At 33.4% G+C, this 24,058-nt stretch overlaps 1 long non-coding RNA gene across 3 annotated transcripts in view; it reads left to right on the forward strand.

Annotated features, from left to right (window-relative positions):
• Positions 1 to 23,049, forward strand: part of LOC106560045 — a 271,539-nt gene extending 248,490 nt beyond the window's left edge. For 2 of the 3 annotated variants that reach the window (XR_005373899.1, XR_005373901.1), the window contains one exon: positions 22,938 to 23,037. This is a non-coding gene — a long non-coding RNA (uncharacterized LOC106560045). Of the gene's footprint in view, positions 1 to 22,937 lie in introns of all 3 variants that reach the window. The other variant, XR_005373900.1, reaches the window with a different exon arrangement.
• Positions 23,050 to 24,058: the final 1,009 nt, after the last annotated feature.

Here is a 24,058-nt window from a genome sequence, read left to right on the forward strand (position 1 = left end):
CGTTTTTCTTGGCACTTCATCTCTTTTATTATTAATTTGTTAGATGTTTCCATTTTAATTAATTAGCTTCCTGTGATCTACTTGAAAAATAAATTAAAGTCATCATTTTTTCCACATTTGTAATAATTTTTCTTAGGTAGACATTTAAAATTTTCATGGAAGAAATTGATTAATCTTTTCCTTTGTGGCTTTTGATGTTTATGTCTTACTTAGAAAAAATTTCCATCACTGAGAACATGAATGAGTTTAGACTTATATTTTCCTAATAATCTTATAGTTTTAATTTTACATCCCAAATTGAACCATCCATAATTTGTTTATTCAGGATCTAAATGCTATTAATTAATTAATTAATTAATCCAGTAACCAGTTTTTCTGCCAATAATTTCAAATATTATTTATTATGTTAAAATCCAAATGCATTGCAGTCCAGTTATAATACATTTTTAAAAGTTCACCTTATCCATTTGATTTCTTTTTACTCTCCCAAACCATAACTCTATGATATGTTGCTTAATCTAGTAGAGCTAATAATCCAATTTTCCCAATTACAAAAAAAATCATTTTTTCCAATTATAAAAAATTCAGTTCTCTGACACTAACTAACCAGTGTTAGTGCAGAGTCCATGAATTACAGGCAAAGTCCTTCACAAGAATGCCCCAGTTTTGATGCCAGTTGCAAAATTTGGGTGTCCCCAAACCAACTGAACTTCTACTTGGCTATTTAAAAAACTTGAGATCTCCTTATAGGCTCTTCAAGTTTGATAATTCACCAGTATAACTCATAGAACTCAGTGAAAATGCTATTTTTGTGATTACAGTTTTATGAAGGATATAACTCGGAAAGGTCCAACTACAAAAGATTCATGTGGCCAGGTATGGGGAGGTTCTGGACATGGAGCTTTCATGCCTTTTTTCCATGGAGTCAGGACACCTCACCTTCCCACCTTCCCAATATAGAACAGTGTTCATCAACCAGGAAGCTTCATAGCATATGGTATTCAGTTTTTATTGGGGTCTCATTACATACACCTGGTCAGTTGAATCATTTTCCATATAATTGAACTCAACCTCCAGACCTCTTCTCTTCCCTGGAGGATGGACTGCCTCAAAGTTCCATCCTTCTTCCTCTTTTTCTTCTTCTTCTTCTTTTTCGTCTTCGTCTTTCTTCTTTTTAAATATTTTGTTTATTTATTTGAGAGAGAGAGAGAGAACACACAGCAGGCAGAGGGATAGGGAGAAGCAGGTTCCCTGCTGAGCAAGGAGACCAATGCTGGGCTTCATCCCAGGACCTTGGGATCATGACCTGAGCAGAAGACAGATGCTTAACTGACTGAGCCACTCAGGTGACCCAGAGTTCTAGCTCTCTAATCATGTAGTTGGTATTTCTAGTGACTGCCATCATACTAAAACTATCTGGTGGCCTAAAATGAGTCACCTTATTAGCACAAACAAGACAGTCCTATCACTCAGAAAATTCTAAGTGTTTTTGAAGCTGTGTCAGGAACAAGGAACAGGTCTTAATTAGGTTCATATTTAATTTATATAAAAATCTAGGAGAAATAGCATCTCTGGTTTATGATGCCTTTCTCTGAAAAGTTGATGTTTATATTTACATTTTAAAACTTATTTATTTTAATTAAGTTTAAAATTTTTGGTATACATAAAGACATAATTGAAATAGTTTAAAAATAGAAACTTAGTAAGTGGTGTACAAAGACATGAGGATATCCTCTTACTAGATTAGTTTGTTAGATTACTATTTTAAATTTTTAAAGTATACATATAGTGGTTTTGCTTCCTGCTGCTTAGTTTTCATTTTTTTCACCTCATTTTCTTTTCTTATGTAATTATAGCCACTGATCTATTCTCCATCTGTATAGTTTTTTTTTTAATTTCTCAGGATATCACAGACATGAAATTATACAATTTTTTGTCTTTTATTACTCACTTGTCAAAATGCATTTGGCAATCAAGTTTTTATATCTTAATGGTTTGTTCTTTTATTTTCTGAGTAATATTTTATTGTACTCATATATCACCATTTTTTATCCATTCCCTGACTGAAGAGTATTTGACTTATTTCCATTATGTATAAAGGTACAGAATCATGTGTAAGTTTTTGCTTAAAGGTGCTCTTAATTATTTTGGCTAAATACCTAGGAGTAGGATTGCTAAGCCATATGATATATTAGTTTTCTATTGCTGCTCTAAAAAATTATCACATATTTATCAGCTTAAAACAACAGCAACAAAAATATTATTTTACATTTCTAGGGGTCAGATATCCAAAATAGGTCTCATTGGGCTGAAACCAATCTATCAACTGGGCTGCATTCTTTCTCAAAGCTTTCAGGTAAAATTCATTTTTTTTTTTTTTTTGCTGCCTACAATCCACCAGGCCCTTTCTTATTTTTCAAAACATGTATTGTAGCATCTTCAGATTTCTCTCTGACTCTGACATACCTTTCTTTCTCTCTCCCCACTTTATGAGACCCTTGGGATGATATTGGGCCACCTGTGAGTCCAGTACTCTCCCAATTTTAAGTTCAACTAATTAGGAAACAGTCCCATCTGTCACTTTAATTCCATCCTTCCATGCAACTAACAACATATTCACAGGTTTCCTGGTAGGAAATTGACATTTTATGGTGGGGCAGGGGAAAGGTGTCATTATTCTGCTAGTGACATATGCTAAGTATATATTTAACTTGGTAAGAAATAGCCAAATGGTTTTCTCAAGTGGCTGTACCATTCTGTACTCGCTCAAGCCATGTATAAGAGTTCCAGTTGCTCCGCACTGGTATTGACAGACCTCAGTTTCACTTCCAACCTCAGTTTTAAATCTTCTCTTTTTACTGTACCTCCAAGTGGGTCTTCCCACACACTTCTGGGTATTTCAGCAGGTTGTATTTAGTTTCCTTCTTAGAGATGCAATAGCTTATCATGAATTCTCTTTGAAAAACAGTATCTGCCTTCTTTCTTTCAGTAAGTTATGGCTTTTACTACATGTAGGAGGTGGGAAGATCTAGGAGAATTTTTGTCTTTCTTGCAATGAGTGTTGTGGAATTCTATCCAGCGCTTTGTCACAGGAAACCTTTTTCAGGGTTTTCACCAATTGATTTTGAGTGCCTGTTGAAGTCTATGGAGAAAAGCCTGCAAGTGGGTATGAATTCCATTCATATCTGCAGCCCCCACGGCTTCTATATTGTCTAGATAACACACCTAGTATTTACCATTTCCTCATTCTGAGGAACTGAACTGTCTTTGCTGGTGTCTAGTGGCATTTATTTTTTGTATATAAATTTCCACATACCTTTTCAGGTGCCTGTTTTTCCTTAGATTTTGGGTTAGTTTTTGGGTACTAATGTCAACCTCCTGATGGGTCCAGGAAACATTGCGAATTTTTAAATTGTCCAGCTTAATTTTTGTTGTTACTGAATAAGAACTATGCCATTGCCATGTTTCTGCATCCTAAATATTTTTAACTCTGCAAAGATTTATTGAAATTTTTAGAACTTATTATACAGTGGATTTCCTAATATTAAAAAGGTTGCATTCCTCATATTAATGTCACTTGATTTTGATGATTCTTTAAAAAATATTCTGAATTCTACTTCCTAATATATTATTATTTCAATTCATAGGAGAGTTTTAGAATATATATATATATATATATATATATATATATATATATTTAAGATTTTATTTATTTATTCATGAGAGACCAGAGAGAGAGAGGCAGAGACACAGGCAGAGGGAGAAGCAGGCTCCATGCAGGGAGCCTGACATAGGACTCAATCCCAGGTCTCCAGAATCATGCCCTGGGCTGAAGGTGATGCTAAACCACTGAGCCACCCAGGTTGCCCATAGACTATATATGTATTTGAATGTAACTTTTCCTCTAGGTTTTAGTGTCATTGTTTTTATGGATTGATGAAAAGTGTTGAGATTTTGTTTTTAATCTCTATTTCCTGAAAAATTTGAAGACCATGGACCATAATCTATTTATCTTTTGAAAGAATTCTTGCCTTAGTCTATTTGGGATGTTACAATAAAGTAATGTACTAGATGGCTTATAAAAAAAACAGAAATATATGCTTTTATGGTCTGGAGACTAGGAAGAACTAGGAGACTAGAGAGTTTAAGATCAAGATTCAGTGTCTAGTCAGAACCCATTTCAAAATAAGGGCACCTGGGTGGCTCAGCTGGTTAAGTGTCAGACTGGGTTTCCGCTCAGGTCAGAATCTCATTGGTCCTATTGGTCCTGAGGTTGGGCTTCACACTCAGCAGGGGGCATGCTTGAGATTCTCTCCCTCTGCCCCTCCCTCCCCCACTTGCATGCCCTCATGCATGTGCTCTCTCTTTGAAATAAAAGTAAATTTTAAAAAACCTTAAAAAAAAGAAAAAATTTCAAAATATTATTTTAGTTGCAGGCATTAGGCACTGAAATCTTAATTTATTTCATTGTCACTTTGGAATATCTGTTTCTTTGGGTATTTTTTTTAAAACCAAAATGCCCTAGAAAATATTTTCTTTTGTCCAAGTGTTTAGAGATAGATTTTAGAAAGCACTCATTTGCAATTCTCATACTTTTTTTTGTAATAGTTTTCTCACTCTTTAATTTTATTTTTATTTATATTTTTAAAGATTTTATTTATTTATTCATGTGAGATATATATAGAGAGGCAGAGACCCAGGCAGAGGGAGAAGCAGGCTTCATGCAGGTAGACTGATGTGAGACTCGATGCCGGGACCCCAGGATCACACCCTGGGCCAAAGTCAGACCTCAACCACTGAACAACCAAGCCATCCCCTCACTTTTTAATTTTAAATATTTGTATGTTTTTCCTACTTGTACCCTTATTATATTTTTTCTCTTCTTAAGTACATTTTATTGCTCTCTGAGTAATATTTTCTTTATACTATATTTGCTTGATATTGAGTTAGCTTCATAATTTGTTTTATACCTTTTAGATACTATTTATTTTTTGATGCAAAAATGAGGAAATAATCATAATTACATATTTTCTGATTTCTCTTATTTTATTAATACTTTTACTCTTTTCGTTCAAGAGATTTATCTCACTTTACCTCAAGTACTTCATGGTCAGGTCATCAATTGTATGCATTAAAAATGACACCAAATATTTATTGATTTTTTTCCAAAAAATAAAAATCAAATATTTATCTCTGTCATATAATAGCATCATTTTATACAATGTTAGAATTATTTCCCTGTAACATGAAAAAATAGATAAGAAATTAACATTAATCTTATAATGCTTTCCTCCTAACGTGGGATAATAGGTAAACAAGAAATGTTAGTGGAAATACAAGACAGGTTTGAAAATTTTTTTTATTGTTTCTATTTTAACTTCTTGCTGATTAGAAGAAATTATTTGTAAAACAGATGCTTTTAAAACTTGTATCAAGGCTTTTGAAATGTTATTAAATGCTTTTGCTAATTAACTTAAAAATTCTGTGAAGATAAAACATTTTAGAGATTTAAAAACATACTTCACTTATATAATTTGTTATCCAAATTGCCTTATTCTTTCCCTGGGCATTAACTATATCATATCATTTACAGTAATTCCATTTCTACTATACAGATGAGAAAATCGATGCTCAGAGATTTTAAAAACAGTAAATGGATTCAAACCACTATGTTCAAAAAAAAAAAAAAAACATAAAAAACAAAAAAAAAACAAACCACTATGTTCAAACTGTAGTGTCATTGTCCAAGATAATCTGATTGAAACTTAATTTTTTTTTCAGATATTATATCTTTGGCTTAAACATATGATTTTTTCTATGTTGCAAGTGAACATGTTCTATATTTTTAATAATCACATTTAATGCTTAATTAGGATTTCTTTATAAACTTTTTTTTCTCTATCTCTTCTGTGATGAGGTTGTATATAAAGTATGTGCAAGGAAAATGAAAATATATCCATTCCTATAAGATATCTCTGTCAGTGTTGTTTTAATACATATGTGTATTTATATTAATATCTGTACTCAGACTTCCTAGTGTCTATGGAAAATTAAATGATGTATTTTGATGGAATTATTGATAAATGAGGGACGCAGGAAGCACCCTTAAGCAAATTGTTTACCAGACAGATTACTTTGAGCCTATGTAGTAAGAACATATTTAATGGCATTCACCACCATGCAAATAAATCCTTAAAATCTGTTTAGTAAAAGAAGACATCGTGAAGATCTATTTAAAATGGCATTCTTTGAATTCTAGCTTATGTTAAAAATTTTGATTCTATGTAAGAGTAACATCTTGTAATTTAAGCTATCTTTTCTGAGTATGTCAGCAGAAGTAGAGTTCATTAAGTTGATATAGATCTTTTCCTAACCTTAACCAGACTCCCAAGTATAAGTTTAGCAAAGTATTCATATGGTAAGCATACTGAAACTGCTTACTTAATATAAAGTGCAACTCTATTTCAAATTGTGTATTTTGGGTCCCTCTTTTTTGGAAAAAGAGCCTTATAACTCAATCTCCTTTCTAACAATTTCAGCAGAATCTAACTTTAAACACTTTACAGGTAAACAGCGTGTATTTTGAATTTCAGCCTTGAGAGTATAAAGGCCAGACAATATATAATAACAATAACAATACAGAAATAAAAAAGAGCTAATACAAAAGAGAGAGTGGCACTCTTATTCAATATACGGGAAATATCAATTTTCATGTTACTAGAAACAATGTAGAAATATGATAGTTTTATTTGTGAAGCCATAAAACATAATTACTTCATCAGAAATGGAAATGTGATCTTCCAACCCTTAACCAAATTCTTTGCTAAACTTCTACTTCAAAGTATTTATTTATGTAATTTTAATAATCTGTTCAGTAACTTCTACTTATATTCTCTTGTCTCTCAGGTAACATTAAAAAAAATCTCCAAAATCTTAATCCATTCTACCTATAAAATCTTTCCCTCTCTCATTGTATCTGGCTTGTCCTTAACAACAATTTCCATTTAATCTGTGTATTAGTTAACTCAAAGCTGACTGACAAATTTGGAATCATTCCCATCACCAATTCTTAACCTGTCCCTTTGCCTTTATTTACGTTCATTTTAAAATTGTGAATCTTGTAAGACTCTTTTGTGTAAACAATCTGACCTGTATATACTGCACTGTTGCTCTTTCCTCTGAAACTTCGCAATGCTCTTATTGCACAATTGTCTTGATATATTTTTGTAGATAACTTGTCTTATAGTAGATTTTAAATTCATGATATGAACTGTGCTTTGTTTTCTTGTTCATTCATCAAATATGGATTTTTATTACTCATAATATCATCATAAATCATATAAAGCTTTGTAGAAAAATCTGATATCTTCATTTAGTGAGCAAATTAAGTTTTCCAGTGTTTAATTCTCTTTGCTTAGTGAACAAATTAAGTCACTTACCAAAGGTCACTCACACAAAATGTGAAGATCCAGGATTTTTCCCTCAGATGTAGTCAATGGTGAGTCCATACTTGTCTGAGTTTTTGTTGAGCTATCTGAGATTTTGAGTCTTGACAAAGTTGAAACAATGGGAGCGCTGTGTGCAAACTAAATATTTGAATCAGTTTCAGAGTGTGGATTATCTGAAATTCACATAGATCTTTAGTGATGTCCATTTGTAAGTGGCCAGGCAGTTGAATCCCATGTAGGAAGTATCTGGAGTGTGAAATTTTTTACCTGTTTTGTTTCATTATTCAGAGTAAATAGTGAAATAATGGTGCCTCCTGTGAAAGTAATGTGTGTGCATGTATGTGTGACTGTGTTTTAATTTTTGTTCCACTGAATGGATCTAATCAATGTTTGGTTCTCCTTATGGATTGAATGCCTTTACCCTTCTCTCTCTCTCTCTCTCTCTTTCTCTAAGTCATATGAGAAGATAGATTACGTAGTTTGGGAAATGAAATTGAAAGCAGGATTGATATGCCTTTATAAGGCATATTGTTTACTGGGGGAAAAAGCAAATAAACTAGCTATTAACCCTAGTGATTAGTTAATTCCTGTGGCAATTTCACCTTAAGAAGTACATGAGGCTCTTAAATTAATTCTTTCAGGGGAGAATATTTTCAGGGAATCTTTCTTTGTTCATGTAATATAAATACCAAAGTTCCAAAGAATTATAGAAATTAACCAAGAAAAAGAATAAGTGCTGAAGTGCTTTCCAGAGTCTGGATAAGAATATACGAATGTGTGTGTGTGTGTGTGTGTGGCAGTTCCAGGATAGTTTTGAAGTCTGATTGTTATGTAGATAGTGTAGAAATATGCAAGCTACCTGGCCAGCTCTGTGCATCTCCCTAACTCTTGCTGTGCACTCTGCAATTTTAGTGAAGGATGAATGACCACAGGATAAAGCAGTAGATTCTTTATCAAGGAGGAGATATGATGGAAAGAAAGGGATAAGCCCAAATCGCAACAACAGGGATTCCGCCCGTGAACTCATCTATAAAAACATAAGCTGAGGCCTAAACTATTGGCCCAAAGTCAGGTTTTCATTAATAATGAAAAGAGCTGACTTTCATTAGAGATTAAAAGGCAGATTTACAAAGGAACAAAATAAAGTTATCTGAAAAGCGAAATCACTGTGAAACGGAGGCAAAAAAATTGAACAATCCACAAAGGGGGGGAAACCAAACTCACAGAGACTTGTGGAAAATAATTAAACAAAAAGACATGATAAATATCCCCAGAAAGAATAAGAAAGATATTGCACTAATAAAGAGTAGTTTTACGTTAAAAACTCTTAGAGGTTTTGGAAATGAGAATCAAATTATTGAGGAAAAACTTAAATAGCTTGGTTGCATAATGAATAAACACAGCAGAATAGTATTTTTCTTTTTTAGCTTGTTGTACATTTTTATACAGTAAAATAAAGTAAACCTAAGTGTTTTTGATGAGATTTGAGAATGTATTCATGCATGTTACTATCGTTCAAATAAAGAACATTTTTTCTTCACTGCAGAAGATGGCCTTGTGACCTCTCCTAGTCAATGCAATGCTCCTTGCCACTCCACACACAAACATATACATGCAGCCCTGGTTCTTATCAACCTAGAATATATGATATGATATGATATGATAAGAACCTGGTATTTATCAATTCTAGAATATATGTGTATTAGTTAACTCAAAGTAAACTCAAATTATACAGTACATGCTATTGTGTGGCTTTTTTTTCACTCAATACAATAGTTTGAGATTGATTTAAGTTGTATTAGTAGTTAATTCATTTTAATAACGAATAGTGTTTCATTGTACTGATAAGTACAATGTGTTTATACAGTATGACAATGGTTAAAATTTGTGTTCTTTCCAATTTTTTGACATTACACCAAAAATTTCTGTATATTACACCATAAATAAATAAGATTTTTTTAAAAGAAAAGGCAACTGCCAGTTTTATGATGTGGTTTTAACATTATACATTTCCATAGCAACACCTGGATTTTGGTTGTCTGAATTACCACACTTTTTTTTTTAATTAATAAGCTTTATTTTTTAGGGTAGTTTAAGTTCACAGCAAAGTTGAGCAGAAGGTATAGCGTTCCCACATATCACATATCCCCACATACCTGCAACCTCCCCCCACAATCAACATCCCATGCCAGAGTGGTAGTTTTGACACAATAAATGAACCTATATGACCTATTGTTACCTAAGTCCATAGTTTTTTTTTTTTTTTTAAGATTTTATTTATTTATTCATGAGAGACAGACAGAGAGAGAGAGAGAGGCAGAGACACAGGCAGAGGGAGAAGCAGGTCCCATGCAGGGAGCCCAAAGTGGAACTCGATCCCGGGTCTTCAGGATCAGGCCCTGGGCTGAAGGCAGGCGCTAAACCACTGAGCAACCCAGGGATCTCCCTAAGTCCATAGTTTACATCAGAATTTGCGCTTGGTCTTAGACACTCTATGGCTTGTGACATAGTTACAATGACATGTGTCTATCATTATAGTATGATTGCAGAATGGTTTGACAGTCCTACAAAAGTTCTGTCCCCTGCCTATTCATCCCCCCTCCCCCCAACCATTAATCTTTTTACTCTTTCCATGGTTTTGCCTTTATACCATTTGTAGCCTTCTTATACGGACTTCTTTCACATAATATCATGTAATAATATGCATAAAATGTCTTCCAAGTCTTTGCATGACTTGGTAGCTTGTTGCTTTTTAGCACTGGATGATATTCCATTACTTGTATGTATCATAATTTATTAATAAATTCACCTACTGATGATCATCTTGGAGGCTTTGAGGTTTTTGAAACTATGAATAAACTTGTAATAAGCATCCATGTGCAGATTTTTGCATCAATGTAAGATCTCTAGACCATTTTTAGTTGCATTATTATTTCCTGTTATGGAGTATTAGGATTTCTTTGTATATTTTTTGATAACAGTCCTTTACTAGATGTATCCTCTGCAAATATTTTCTGTCAGTCTGAAGCTTATTTGTTCATTCTCTTGACATTGTTTTTCACAAAAGTATTTAATTTTAATAATCAGTTTGCCAATTCTTTCATGGACTATGCTTTTGATGCTATGTCTAAAAAGTCATCACCATACCAAAGGATGCATCTTGATTTTCTCCTATGTTATCTTCCAAGAAATACAGGTGCGTGTTTTATATTTAGGTCTAACTCATTTTGAGTTAGTTTTTGTGAGGTGTGTAAGGGTCTGTATGTAGATTCATTTACTTGCATATTAATTTCCTGCTGTTCCAGCCTCATTTGTTGAGAAGACTGCCTTTTTCCATTGTATTGTCTTTCCCCCTTTGTCAAAGAGCAGTTGACTGTATTTAAATGAGTCTAAGACTGGGTTCTATAATCTGTTCCATTGATCTATTTGTGTTTGTTCACCAATACAATGCTATCTTGATTACCATAGTTTTATAGTAAGTCATGAAGTTGCGGAATATCCATCTTGTGACTTTGTCCTTCTCCTTCCATAAAGAGTTGGTTATTCTGAGTCTTTTGCCTATCTATGTAAACTTTAGAATTAGTTTGTCAATAACCACAAAATAACTTGCTGTGCTTTTGATTGGAATCACATTAAATCTATAGATCAATTTGGGATGAACTGGTATCTTGACAGTATTGAATCTTCCTATCCATGAACATGAAGTATCTTCCATTTATTAGTTGTTTTGTATCTCTCAGAATTTGATAGTTTTCTTCATATATATCTTGTACATATTTTGTTAGATTTATATCTGAATATTTTGGTTTTTGGCTGTTAATATAAATGGTATCATGTTATTAATTTCAAATTCCATGTAGTCATTGCTGATATATAGAAAAGTGATTTACTTATTCTGTAACCTTGTTATAAGAGCTTATTAATTCCAGGAGGATTTTTTTTTGTTGGTTCTTTTGGATTTTATAGATAGATAGTCAAATGTCGGTTGTGAAAAAAAAAACAGTCATGTCAGTTGTGAAAAAAAAAGGAACCTCTTTTTTTTTTTTTTTTTTAGTTCTTCCTTCTCAATCTATATATTTTTCCCCCTCTTCTCTTGTCTTACTGCATTAGCTAAAACTTTCACTATGATATTGAAAAATATTGGGAAGAGGAGACATTCCTTACCTTATTTCTGATCTTAGTGGAAAAGATCTGAGTTCCTTACCAGTAAATATAATGACTTTAGTAGTAGGTTTTTGGTACATGTTCTTTGTCTAATTGAAGAGGTTCCCCTTTATTTCTAGTTTGTCTAGAGGTTTTTGTCTTTTTATCATGAATTAACATTGGATATTGTCAAATGTTTCTATTGAAATGATCATGTGATTTTTCTGTTTTAATCTGTTGATGTTATAGATTGTATTAATTGATTTTTGAAAGTTGGACCAGTCTCGCATGCCTAGGATAAATACCACTTGTTCATGATGCATAATTTGTGCTAATATTTTGTTGAGGATTTTTGCATTTATATTCATGAGATACATTGGACTATCTTTTCTTTCAGCGTTTTTATCTGGTTTTGGTATTCAGATAAGACCAGACTCAGAAAATTAGGGTGCATCCCTTCTGATTTTCTCCTCTGAAAGAGAAATGATAGTTTCTCATTTAAATGTATTGTTAGAATTCACCAGTGAACTTGGGGCACCTGGATGGCTCAGTGTTTGAGCATCTGCCTTTGGCTCAGGTCTTGATCCCAGGGTTCTGGGATCAAGTCCTGCATTGGGGTCCCCACAGGGAGCCTGCTTCTCCCTCTACCTATGTCTCTGCCTCTCTCTGTGTGTCTCTCATGAATAAATAAATAAAATCTTTAAAAAAAATTCCCAGTGAATCCACCTGATATTGGCGCTTTCTGATTTAGAAGGGTTATTGATTCTGGTGTTTTGTTTGTTTTGTTTTTGTTTTTGTTTTAAGAGATATTGGGCTGTTCGGATTGTTTATTTCTTCTTATGAGATTTTTAGCAGGTTGTATCTTTTAAAGAATTGGTCCAATTCATCTAGATTATCAAATTTGTAAGCAGTATTTTTTATCATATTTCTTTATTATACATTTAATGTCCATAGTGTCTATAGTGCCCACTATTTCATTTCTGATATTAGTAATTTGTGTCTTCTATTTTTCTCTTACTTGGTATGGATATAGTTGTATTGATAATTTCAAAGAACAAGCTTTTGATTTTGTTTAGTTTCTCCTTTGATTTCCTGTTTTCTACTTCATTAACAGCTGCTCTATTTTCCACCTCCTCTGATTACTTTGGATTTAATTTTGGTCTCCTTTTTCCACTCACTGGTGGGGGTGGATGGGGCAGGGAGAGGGAGGAAATTAGATGTTGATTTTACTTTTTTTTTTCTTTTCTAATATATGCATTCAGTGCTCTTAATTCCCCTGTAAGCACTGCTTTCACTGCATTCCACAAATTTTCCTAAGTTGTATATTCCTTTTCATTTCATTCAAAATATTTTAAAATTTCTCTTATGATTTCTCCTTTGACCCATGGATTATTTAGAAGTGTCTTGTTTAATCTCCACATTGTTTGAGATTTCCAGCTTATCCAGGACCTTACTTGTATTGTTTTCTAGTTCAGTTTCATTGTGGTCTGAGAGCAGACTTTGTATAACTTCTATGCTTTTAAATTTGTTAGGAATTGTGCTATTGCATAGATATGATTGATCTCAGTGAATATTGTATCTGAGATAAAGAAAAATACATATTCTGTTATTGCTGAGTGAAGTAGTTTATAGATGTCTATTATAGGCAGTTGATTAATGATATTGTTGAGGTCAACTATGTCCTTACTGATTTGCAGCCTGCTGTATCTGTACACTTGGATATAGGGATATTAAAAATCTCAAACTGTAATAGTGGATTCATCCATTTCTCCCTGTAATTTTATCAATTTTTGCCTCAGTATTTTTGTGTTCTGTTGTTAAACACATACACATTAAGCACTCATGTCTTCTTGGACTGTTCATTCCTTTATCATTATGTAATGTTCCTTTATATCCATGAAAACTTTCCTTGTTCAGAGGTGGCTCAATCTAAAATATGTTTAGATTTTTATTATTGTGGTAGATCTTTTCTAGTCCTTTCTTTTTTTTTTTTTTCCTTTCTTTTAATCTATTTGTGGCTTTACATTTGAAGTGGGTTTCTTTTTTTTTTTTTTTTTAATTGGAGTTCAATTTGCCAACATATAGCATAACACCCAGTGCTCATCCCATCAAGTGCCCCCGTCAGTGCCTGTCACCCAGTCACACCCACCCCGCGCCCACCTCCCTTTCCATCACCCCTTGTTCGTTTCTCAGAGTTAGGTTTCTTATAGACAATATATAGGTTGGGTCTTGTTTTTTGACCCACTCTGAGAATCTGTCTTTTAATTGATATAGCTAAACCATTGACTTTTATAATGATCATTGATATAGGTTGATTAATAGCTACCATATTTGTTACTGTTTTCTCTTTGTTGCTCTTGTATTTTGTTCCAAATTTTGTCTTCCAGACTTTTTCTACCTTTTGTGTTAAGTGAGCATTTTACATGATTACATTTTCTCTCTTTTCTTAGCATATCAGTGTGTTTTTTTTAATTTTTTAAATTTTTCCCCTAGAATTTGCAATATAAGTTTACAATAACCCAGATATACTTTAAGATAAGACAATGCAGCTCCATGTGTATTGCAGATATCTAATAACAAAATGTTCCTAATTCCTTCCTTCCATCACCTGTATTATTGATATTATTTATTTGAGTTATACATAAGTATATATAAGTATAAAATCAAGTTTAATCTATAATGAATACATTGTTTCTATTATTATTTAAAACAAAGTTTTATCTATCTAATCAAGAACAAGAAAAAAAGTTTATTTTACTTTTGTTTTTTCTTATCCTTTGATGCTTTTCCATTTTTATGTATACCTGAGTTTCAGGTGTATACAATTTTTCTTCTCTTTGAAGAACTTCTTTATGAGTACTTGCAAGGCAGATCTACATGATAACAAATGTCTTCAATTTTGTTTGATAAAATCTTTATTTCTCCTTCACATTTAAAGGATAATTTTGCAGAATACTGAATTATATGTTGACCCTTATTTCCCCCAACATTATATTTTTTACTCTACTCTCACTTCCATGGTTTTTGAGAACTTGGATACAAATTATATATTTGCTCATCTATCGCTAATTTTTTCCCTTTGTCTTCTTTCAAGATGTTATTTTATTTATTTTTTTTAAGGATTTTATTTATTTATTCATGAGAAACAGAGAGAGAGAGAGAAAGAGAGAGAGGCAGAGACACAGGCAGAGGGAGAAGCAGGCTCCATGCAGGGAACCCGATGTGGGACTCCATCCCAGGTCTCCAGGATCACACCTTGGGCTGAAGGCAGCGCTAAACTACTGAGCCACCTGGACTGCCCCTCCAAATTTTATTTTTGATTTTCTAAAATTTGAATAGTATATCTCTAAGTTTAATTCTTTTGGTATTCATCCTGCTTAGTGTTCTCTGAGCTTCATGAATCTGTGGTTCACTGTCTGATATTAATTAGGAAAAATTCTTCCTATATTGTGTATATCTTTTCTCTGTTCTTTATACTCTTTTTGATATTCTTATCACATATATAACACCCTTTATAATTACTCCACAGTTCTTGGATTTTTTAATGTTTTTTCTTTTGGTCTTTGTTTTGTTTTGTTTTTACTGAGCTTTTCAGTTTTTGCAGTTTCTATTGACAAATTTTATCAAGCTCAGAGTTTCTTACTGCCCCTTTGTTCAGTCAGCTGACTCATTCAAAGGCATTCTTAATTTTTGTTTCAGTGTTTTTTTCTTTGTTTCCGTGGTCTTTTTTCTTTTTCCTTTTTCTTTTTTTCTTTATTCATCTTTTCTTGAATGTTATATACTTTTCACATTGAAGTCTTTAACATATTCATTATAGTCTTTTGAAATTCCTGATCTCTTGATTTCAACATCCTTGCTATATCTGACTCTAGTTCTGTTGTTCTTTCAATCTCTTAAAATTTTTTTTAGGCCTTTCATATTTTTGAATATATATTTTTGATAAGCAGTCATGTTGTACCACATAAAAGCAACTATGGTAAACAGGCCTTTAATAATGTGGTGGGAAAATGTAGGGAGAAAACCTATAGTCCTATGATTACATCTCTCTTTGGTGAGCCAAATTTGTGTTTCTGGGCTGTGAACTTCATCAGTACTTCCCAGTCCCTTCTATGAGATAGGATACTTAGGAGAAGCTGGAGTTGAATATTTCCCTTTATCCAGGTAGGTTAGGCTCTGATAAAACCCTGGTATTAGGCTCTTGTAAAATAGATCTTTCTGAGGCAGGCCTTCTTAAAAATAGAATGGTTTGTGTTATTTCAAACTGACTTATTTTCCCTCCTCCCTGCTGTAATCACAAGGAAATTTGTCTCCAGTGTTTACTGTGAGAACCTTGGTTCTCACAATAATTGGTAATATCAGTAATGTTGGTAGGACCCCTGGAGGCAATACTCATAAAACAATGGGGGAATTTGATAACTAATTTCCTTAGGAGTTTTAACTTTCAGACTTGTCCACACTGAGCCTCTGATGATTTGTCAATTCCAGTTTTGATTTTCCTACCCCTGCACTGTTCCAGTGGAAGGTTCTGGAAAACTGATTTTGAAGATACAGGAAAATACAGAAAGTCACAGCCAAGATCTGCTTATCTGGAACAAAACCCACTTGATCCACAACATGTACAAACAAATGGTATTTTGACAAATTAATGTAAGTTAATAGATTGTTGGAGTTCAAAAGTGAACAAACATGAGGGTGATACTCCTGGAAGCCAGAGATTTGTGGGAACCCAAAACTTTAATAAATTGTACCTCTAGGAATCTACCAAGTTTTCATGATGAAGTGCCGATTATATCCCCTTGTGGTTCTGGCTGGTGATTGGAAGAAAGAATCAACCAAAATATGCCCATATTATTCTCTGTAGCAAAGATTCACTGTCCTGGGAAAAAACTTTGTTAGAGATCTATTCCCTTTAGGAGGAAAGGCAAAAGAGCCTCTAGTCTTCCTATCTTATCTAGGAGAGGGAAAAAAAAATTTGAGAAACACTTGTGAGGATCATAGCCCAGGGAATCAGACCTGATGAAAAAATTGGAATTTAATCAGAAGATTATAGAATGCTTGCTTTCCTCCACCTTCCCCCCATTGACAGGACTCCTATATAATAAAACTGGATTACAACTAAAAGAACTGCAAGGCACAAACTCCTTAAAAAATAGGATTACTTAGAGGAAATGAAAGACAGTAGGAAAGAAAAATAAGGATACTGGAGAAATTGATGAGTTAGAACAAACATCTAACCCAACTCACCTCATAGACAAATTAACATTAAACGAACAAGCAAAAAAAAAAACAAACAAAAGGCACCTCATTAAAGGCCTATCATTTTAGTGTTCAGCTTTCAATAAAAAAATTAAAGGCATTGTAAAAAGAAAGAAAAAAATAATCTTGAGACAATACAAACATTAGGCATAGACTCAGATATGACATATATATTGGAATTATCAGAAAATCATTACTATAATTTTTTAAAATATTTTTTATTTATTTATGATAGTCACAGAGAGAGAGAGAGAGAGAGAGGCAGAGACATAGGCAGAGGGAGAAGCAGGCTCCATGCACCGGGAGCCCGATGTGGGATTCGATCCCTGGTCTCCAGGATCGCGCCCTGGGCCAAAGGCAGGTGCTAAAACGCTGCGCCACGGAGGGATCCCTCATTACTATAATTAATATGCTAAGGACTCTCATAAGAGACAGAGATGATATGCAAAAGATATTTTCTATCAACAGAGAAGTACGAATTCTCAGAACAATCAAAAGAAATGTGAGAAATCAAACTCACAAACAAAATGCCTTTAATGGTTACATCAGTAGACTGTAAATGGCCAAGGAATGAATTAGTGAGTTTGAAGATATGTCTAAAGAAGCTTCTATAAATGAAATGCCAAGAGATAAAACATTTAAAAAGAAATATAACAATATCTAACACTGGGGTGAAATTCAAAAGGTAAAACATTAAAAAAAAAGGAAAGAATAGAATGAAGGGGGAAGAGAAAACAGAGTGAAAGTCATAATGGCTGATAATCTTCCAAAATTCATGACCTTACCTATTTGATGGTGACTCTTTAAATTCAACAGCAATAACATGACCCATGAAAGAAAGCTTGATAAGTTAAACTTTATTAATATTAAACATATCTCCTTGAAAGACACTATTAAAAGAATAAAAAAAAAAAAAGATGGGCATCTGGGTGGCTCAGTGGCTGAGTGTCTGCCTTTGGCTCAAGTCATGATCCCAGGGTCCTGGGATCGAATCCCACATCAGTCTCTCCACAGAGAACCTGCTTCTCCCTCTGCCTATGTCTCTTCTTCTCTCTCTCTCTGTGTCTCTCATGAATAAATAAATAAAATCTTAAAAAATAATCAAAAAAATAAATCAAGATGGAGAGAGAATATTTACAAAATATATGTCAGATAAGGTATATGTATCAAAATACATTAAAAACTCTCAAAACTCAAAAATAAGAAACATTGAGCACAATAAATATGGATAAAAGATTTGAATGAGCACCTCACAAAAAAGATATAAGATGGTAAACAAGTTTCCAAAAAAACATTTAATATCATATTTCATTAGTTAATTGCAAATTAAAAATACAGAGATACCACCACACATATATTTAAAAAGCTGTAATAGAAAAAAATGACAATACTAAATTCTGATGAGGAGCTAAAGAAACAAAACTCTTTTTTTATTGCTGTATGGAATGCAAAATGGCATGGTCATTTTGGAGACGATTTTGTAGTTTCTCACAAAGCTAAACAAACTCCTACTACACAATCCAGCAATTACATTTCAAGATATTTATCCATTTGATTTACAAAATTATGTCCACACAGAAATCTACATGTGAATGTTTATCTTTATTCATAATTGTCAAAAACTGTAAGCAACCAAGAGGTCTTTCAACAGTGAATAAACAAATGGTAGTACATTTATATAATAGAATCTTATTCTGTAATAAAAAGAAATGGATTATCAAGCAATGAAAAGACATTAAATGCAAAGTTATGTAAAAGAAGCTGGTGGAGTGCACACTATGTATTTCCAATTATAGGAAATTTTGTATAAGACATAATATTTGGATGATAAAATGATCAGTGTTTGCCACAAACTTGGAGGTACTGAGAGTTGAATTAGTAAAACATAGATGCATCTTTAGGGCTTTGAAATTATTCTGTATGATACTATGATGCAGAATACATAACACTAAGCATCTTTCAAATCTATAGAATTTTAGAGAAAATAAGTGAAACTTTATGTATATAAATTCTAAAAATCTATATTTTAGGAGGTCAGAGGACCCTTGAAAGGAATACAGATTGGTACTAGATAATCAATATGCATTAAAAATGTATGAAACAACTACTCAAAAGGAGTGGGGCAAAGTACTGACCTAAATAACTCTGGAAATGAGTGGAGAGAATGTAAAACTAAAGACAAGAGACTACTACATATAAGAACTGAACTTTAATTGATATAGTTGTTTTCCACAGGAATATGGTTAACAGTTCCAAATATATGTATAACAGTTCCGAATATATGTATATCCATCATATATGTATGCTAGAATAGAACAATTAAGTAAGTGGATAAAGGGTAGAGGAGTCAAATTTCTCACTATTAAAGTAAGAATATTCTGATTAACAAGAGAAGAGCCTATCATGATCCATGTGATAAAAAATTTAGAGTTATTATTTAGAGCTTGTGTTTACTTAAATATAGATTTAGATAGATACGTCGGAAAAAATGTATAGATATTGTCTATACAATCAACTAAGTTTATCTATAAAATTATTGTATACACTTATTTTTCCTTTCTTTGTTATCAAAAAATGTCTGAAAGCAATGTCTGCTTAGTAGCAACTAGCACACCTAATGCCTCAATATTGGTTTTTAATCTCATCAACAACAAAAAGAACCAGGATTTATTGAAGAAATGGATGATTTTAGGACTGAACATATTGAAGCTGTGACTGGACCATCCTGTAGTATTAGAAAGTGAGGAAGTATTTTTTTTTTAAATATACGCAAAAGATGAAGGGGTGAAGGAGCAAGTGGATAGAGCGTTCAATAGCCAAAACTGGAACCATTTGAGGAACAAAAGAAAGCATACTGAATTATAACCCAGCATATAAAATTAATATTTGTGTATTCATACTTTTATATAAGTTAAAAGATAGAATAATAAATCAATAAAGAAGAATAGACAAATTGCCCATGCAGAATTCCAAATAATTCATATAGCTCCTCTACCTACAAGGAAAGAAAATATGATTTCCTACTGCTTAAAAGCAGGATGTATATGCTAACCTTCTTCCAAAGAGTACAATATAAAGAGGGAGGGGGGAAATAGAGTGGCTTTACAGTGGAGTAATCTGGAAAACACTACCTCAAACAGGTGGTAAAGGTCAACATCAACATTCCTTAATGTGTTGATACTATGTACCTTTGATAAGATGTGATGATCCCAGTCTAATCATGAGAAAAACTTCACACAAAGTTGGAATTACAGCAGTGGGGAATCTTTCAAAATAACTGACCAGCACTCCTCAAAACTGTCAAGGTCATCAAATCAAGGAAAGTGAGAGAAACTGCCATGGCCAAGATGGTGCTAAGCAAATATCACAAGTAAATTTATGTAGTATGTTGGATAGGTTCCTGAAAAATACAAAGACTATTAGGCAAAACTAAGGAAATATGAACAAAGTATGAAATTTACTTAACAATAAGGTATCATTATCGGATATTTGTTTTTTTTTAAGATTTTATTTATTTATTCATGAGAGACACAGAGAGAGAGAGAGAGAGGCAGAGACACAGGCAGAGGGAGAAGCAGGCTCCCTGCAGGAAGCCCAATGTGGGACTCAATCCCGGGACTCCAGGATCATGCCCTGGGCCGAAGGCAGGCGCTATATCACTGAGCCACCCAGGGATCCCAGTGTTGGCTATCTGTAACAAATTTATCATACTAGTGTAAAATGTTAGTAATGGGGAGAACTGAGTCCGAGGTAGGCCTTCTCAATTTTTTGTCATTTTAAAACGGTTTTGAAAATTAATATTTATTTTTTTTAAAAGACAAAGGGAGACATAGCTCTTTTTTTTTTATATTGGAAATTTCATGTTAAGTTATTTTAATGTAAATGAATATTCATCACCTAGTCTCAAGATCTTCTACCAAACGTGAGCAGTACTGCATAAAGCATGACTCCTTTCCTTCCTGGGACATGAGTGCTTCTGCTTGTAGGGATGTTTCAAAAAAGGCAGTAATAAAAACATCCTGAGTTGGATTTTGAAGAGTCTGAACATGATGCAAGTACAAATGGGAAAAGGAAAATGTCCCCAGTGTAAATCTTCAAACTATCAGATCTTCCTTTTCTCTGGGAGGCATTCATTTCAATAATAAAAACATTACTTTTTGGCAGGTAAGACTCCCTTGCAAATTAAATGTCAGATTCAGATCCAATTCACTTCTTACGCCTCTCTTCTTTGCTCAGGTTTGCCCTTTTAGCTCATGATCTTCCAGTTTGTCTGAAAGGCATGGTTTACTTATTCATGGATATTATTTCCTCTTCTACTCTTCCTCCTTTCTTCTAGATATTTCAATATAAGCCTGGAAGGAGTGGGGATTAAGATTGGCTGAAAGAAAATATTATTTGTTTACTTACTATTTTTATTTTTTATTATGTATATATACATATATATATATATATTTTTAAGATTTTATTTATTTATTCATGAGAGACACAGAAAGAGAGGCAGAGACACAGGCGGAGGGAGAATCAGGCTCCCTACAGGGAACTTGATGTAGGCTTCAATATCAGGCCCCTGGGATCATGCCCTGAATGAAAGGCCAATGCTCAACTGATGAGTCACCCAGGTGCCCCCCTACTTACTTATTTTTAATGTAACTATTGATGTTATTATAGTTTTCCCCGAAAAATAACTAGATTAGTGTAAATAACCCTTTACAGCAAGTATCTTTTTTGTGAGGTGTAGGTATAGGCTCGTGAATGTTCTCTGAGCATATGTACACTGAAAATTTACCTTATATAGGCAACGTGAGTCTAACTAATTTTTTTAAATTCATCTTCAGATCCTATCTTTCATGATACACCACACAACCTCATATTGCTACATTCTTTTTGCAGACGGAAAACCATAAATTCTGGCTATGAGAAAAGGCAGGAGTGCAGGCAGGCTTTCCTCTCATCCTGTCCCTGACAATAGTTCTACTCAGGTTTCCAGGTTTGGAGTTGCAGTGCAGATGCAGTGCAGACATCAATCTGTATGTTTGTTTGTGTCCCAAACTCCAGAGGACATACGTCATGCTCTCCTAAATGCTCTCTTACCATGCAGTTCTTTTTCTCCAGGACAATGACTTCCAAGTCAGATATATTCCACTACTTCCAATAAATATTTGTGGTGATACAGAGAGGAAAAAAACCTTTTTAAAACCTTCAGGGGTTTCTTGGAAGTTAATCTGTACTCTTTTATCAACTGTTGTTACAAACACTGGTAAATTAGCTGAAATTATGAGTCACTAGGAAAAGTATTCCAACATCTAGTGACATACACAGGAACTGAGTGGTTGTCTAGTATAAGCTTACCTGAGGCTCCATCACCTTCATGGGTCAGTTTGGTATTAAGCTCATAGAATCATAGAGAGTCATATGGTTGAAAGAAGAGACTGGAAATATATTTAGAAAAGGGGTATTTTAACCAGTGAATGAAGACACGTGGTGAGAGAAGAAACACTGGTCTGTGCATTCTGAGATACTATAGACATGAACGTGAAATTGGAAAGCTAATTAAAATAATATTGTACATACTCAACATTTCACATTCATGAGCATTACATGAAAATAATCTAAGATGACTGGGGAATCCAGTGTTCTTCACTGTCGAATGTTCTGAATTTTCAAGTGACCTAAGATGTCAAATACAGTTTACGAGATCTTGTTTTAAATAATAGAAGGACGTAATATGTGCTTAACATAAGAATCCTATAAAATGTTTGAGGGTGATTCTGAAATTACTTTAGATTTTGAAATATCTCAGTTAAAATAGCGTAGATCAACTTTTGTCATTCTGTGCAGGCATACCTTGGAGATCTTGTGGTTCAGCTCTAGACCATTGCAATAAAACGAATGCACAATAAAGCTAGTTGAATGGATTTGTTTTGGCTTCCTGGAGCATACAAAGGTCATGTTTACATTGTGCTGTTGTCTATTGAGTGTACAATAGCATCTTTTTCTGAAAAAATGTACATAATTTGATATCCCTTAAGGCTAAAAATATGCTAACAATCATCCAAGCTTTCAACAACTTTGTTATCTTTTTGCTGGCAGAGGGTCTTGCCTCGATGTTGATGGCTGCTGACTAATCAGGATGCTGGCTACTGAAGGTTAGAAGGCTGCAACAATTTCTTAAAATAAGACAACACGAGGTATGCTGTGTTGATTGACTCTTCTTTTTAAAAATCATTTCCCTGTTGCGTGTGATGCTGTTTTTTTTTTTTTATGCTGTTTGATAGCACTTTACTAACCTATGGTAGAACTTCTTTAAAAATTGGAGTCAGTCCTTCAAATCTTACCACTGCTTTATCGACTAAGTTCATGCAATATTCTAATTTTTTTTTGTTTATTCTAATTTTTTTTTGTTTTTATTTCAACAATGTTGATAACATCTTTACTGGAAATAGATTCCATCTCAAGAAACTAATTTCTTTGGCTCATCCACAAGAAACAACTCTTCATTTGTTAAAGTTTTATCATGAAAAAAAAAAAGTTTTATCATGAAGAGGCAGTGAATCAGTACCATGTTCAGGCTCCACTTCTAATTTTAGTGCCCTTGCTTTTTCCACCACACCTGCAATTAGTTGCTTCACTGAAGTCTTAAATCCCTCAAAGTCATCCATGAGGATTAGAATCAACTTCTTCCAAACTCCTGTTCATAATGATATTTTGACCTCTTCCATGAATCACAAATGTTCTTCATGGCATCTAGAATAAAGAATACTTTCCAGATGGCTTTCAATTGACTGCCCAGATCCCTCAGAGGAATCACTATGTTTGACAGCTATAGACTTACAAAATGTATTTCTTCAATAAGAAGACTTGCAAGTTGAAATCATGGGCTGCAGAATGGGTATTGTTTTAGCAGGCACAAAACTAACATTTATTTTATTGTATATCTTTATCAGAGCTCTTGGGTGACCAGGTGCATTGTCAATAAGCAGTTGTATTTCAAAAGAAACTTTTTTTTTTTTCCCGAGCAGTAGGTCTCAACAGTGGACCTAAAATATTTAGTAAACCATGTCGTAAACAGATGTGCTATCATTCAGGCTTTGTTCTTCCATTTACAGAACACAGGCAGGAACAGGTAAAAATAATTCTTAAAGACCGTCTGATTTTCAGAATGGCAAATAAGCCCTAGCTTCAAGTCACCAGTGGCATTAGCCCCTAATGAG

The sequence above is a fragment of the Canis lupus genome, chromosome 19 (genome assembly GCF_011100685.1).
Source record: "Canis lupus familiaris isolate Mischka breed German Shepherd chromosome 19, alternate assembly UU_Cfam_GSD_1.0, whole genome shotgun sequence".
Taxonomy (NCBI): domain Eukaryota; kingdom Metazoa; phylum Chordata; class Mammalia; order Carnivora; family Canidae; genus Canis; species Canis lupus.